Source organism: Sinohyriopsis cumingii, chromosome 11, assembly GCF_028554795.1.
Source record: "Sinohyriopsis cumingii isolate HCF-2022 chromosome 11, ASM2855479v2, whole genome shotgun sequence".
NCBI classification, from domain to species: domain Eukaryota; kingdom Metazoa; phylum Mollusca; class Bivalvia; order Unionida; family Unionidae; genus Sinohyriopsis; species Sinohyriopsis cumingii.
Window position 1 is genome coordinate 46,883,866 of NC_142971.1, and position 2,500 is coordinate 46,886,365.

The 2,500-nt window shown below is 32.2% G+C and overlaps 1 non-coding gene across 1 annotated transcript; it reads right to left on the minus strand.

Moving 5' to 3' along the window:
• Positions 1-2,369: 2,369 nt before the first annotated feature.
• LOC149788228 (5S ribosomal RNA) lies at positions 2,370-2,488 on the minus strand. Its single transcript, XR_016424519.1, has one exon. It is a non-coding gene; the product is annotated as a 5S ribosomal RNA (ribosomal RNA).
• Positions 2,489-2,500: the final 12 nt, after the last annotated feature.

The following is a 2,500-nucleotide window of genomic DNA, read 5'->3' on the forward strand; positions in this document are numbered from 1 at the left end:
GTATTGGCTTATATTGGCAAATTTCACATAGGAATTTGATTTAGATGGCCTAAGTTCACATTATGGTGTTCTGGCAAAAGACTGCTTGGTTTTATTAGGCAATGAGGGTAGTCTTGCTCAAGGGTACAATAGGGCAACCAGCTTGATAGAAATCTATCATGTTAACCATTGGACTGATGTACATTTTATCAGTGTAATTTAGAGTCTGTTTAAACCATTCCGAATCCCCCCATCTCTCTCTCTCTCTCTCATGTATATATATATATATATATATATATATATATATATATATATATATATATATATATATATATATATATATATGAAAGAAATAATATTTTCAATCTTTCTGCACTGTACTGATTTTCTGGTTGAATACTAAAAGTAAGTTTAAATATATATAAGGAGTTTGCAAATTTTATAAAAGTCAGCTTGCCTAGCAAGTAGTAGGTCAATATGATACAATGTAGAATTTAAGAAAATGTCATTATATGTATTGAAACGTTTGTTTCCTTTGTATCTGTTGATATCTAAAATCCATATCCCAATAATTAAAATTATCCAAGACTATATGTAAATAATACACATATGTATGTATGTATGTACACACACAAACGTATATATATATATATATATATATATATATATATATATATATATATATATATATATATATATATATATCACAAAAGACACACACATATCTTAAAACACCCTCAGCCACCCAGGATATATATATGATCCGTTTTTACGAGATAAACTTATTAATTCAGTATGGTATAATTATCGAGTAAGATCAGTAGAGTTTTTGCACTTGTTTGCAATCGTTATAGGATAACGCGTTAAAAATAAAATTACACAGAAGTACAATTAATGTTAATAGCTGATAAAGTTATGCGAACTTTGTTGCATACTCTCTCTCTCTCTCTCTCTCTCTCTCTCTCGTGTGTCAGTATGATAAAGCAAGAAGAAAAAGGAAGAACAGTAAAGAACATATATAAAAAGGTTTATTGAAACAGCGTCTCATCATGGTGTGGGCACCACGATGCATAGGGATAAATAAAAAAGCGAGTATTCCATTACTTTTCACTTCATTTGATATGCATCCATATGACACAGAATGCTCTCGGTGAGTACAGGGAATCAGATAAACGTCACTGTGCGGGACTAGGTATAAAACATTTATTGTAGTTTTAATTGTAAATTTTTCGGGCATTTAAGTAGAAATTAAATGATTTCAGTTCTAGTGAGAACAACATTTCGACTGTAAAACATAATTTGTTGTCTTGATGCGTTTTCAAGACTCTTGGGCTGATTAGTCACACATCTCTTCAACGTTTCCGATGTACAAATGTTTGTGTGCAGTATAATATTAGTAACTAAAGTGTATACTGATTCAAAGTTCTAATCCAAAAGAAGCAAAACTGGCCTCAGATACTCATATTTGTCACTCATCCATTTTCTGACCCAGATAAGGGGAGAATTCCATGTTGAAATTGACTTAAAATGCAGATTCAGGACATTATTGTTGTTGTTATTATTATTATTATTATTCCTCTTTCTGTCCTATCATTTGGTTAAAATAAGCGACACCGGCCTATAAGCTAACTTTAAAAATAGGGTCTTATGAGATTTGCAAAGGATCTCTTCTTGCAACTTGTAGAAGTTAACGTTGTGGAAATACAGAAAGTGGAAGCATGGAATATCTATCTAAACTTACTGTAATCAAAACAGAATTTTATAACCCAATTTATTTAGCCAATGGCCCATATTTACAGTATTCGCTACAGGATGCCAATTTTCCCACTGGCAGACTGAGGCCCTGCTGTAAAAGAAATCAATCAATCAATAAATTAATATAAAAAATTCTCACAATTCATACATTCCATATTTATCAATCAATTAGTGAATAAGAAATACCACAAATAAGTACCCAAAATGAAAGACATTGATCGCATATTTTGCAACTCTGCGCTAGAGACTACACCAGGAATATATGAGAAGAAACTTGAAGGAAGTATTTCGACGTGAAAGGAGGCAGCTTGTTGTGGTAGTAAAAGTAGAGGAAACTGGATAAATTGAACCGAATTTGTTAATAAGAAATACTGGTCATCTATGATCGCATATTCCAGTAGTAAGGATCGAAACCAAGAGCAGAGAAGTGCAAAGCAACATTTGCTATATTCAGGTCCTATACTTGATTTTTTTAGGATCCGAATTATTGAAGAAAGTTAAGGAAAAAGAGAAAATGAAAGTCGAGAAATTGCTCTATTTATTATTTATATTGAATAAAGTAAATTTAGTTACAATAAAAGAAAGAAAGAAAAACTTCAACTGTTTTTAGTTATAAAAGAAAAAAAAAAAATTAGAGTCTACAGCACCCGGTATTCCCAGGCGGTCACCCATCCAAGTACTAACCGGGCCCGACGTTGCTTAACTTCGGTGATCGGACGAGAACCGGTGCTTTCAACGTGGTATGGCCGTAGACACAAGTGTGTGT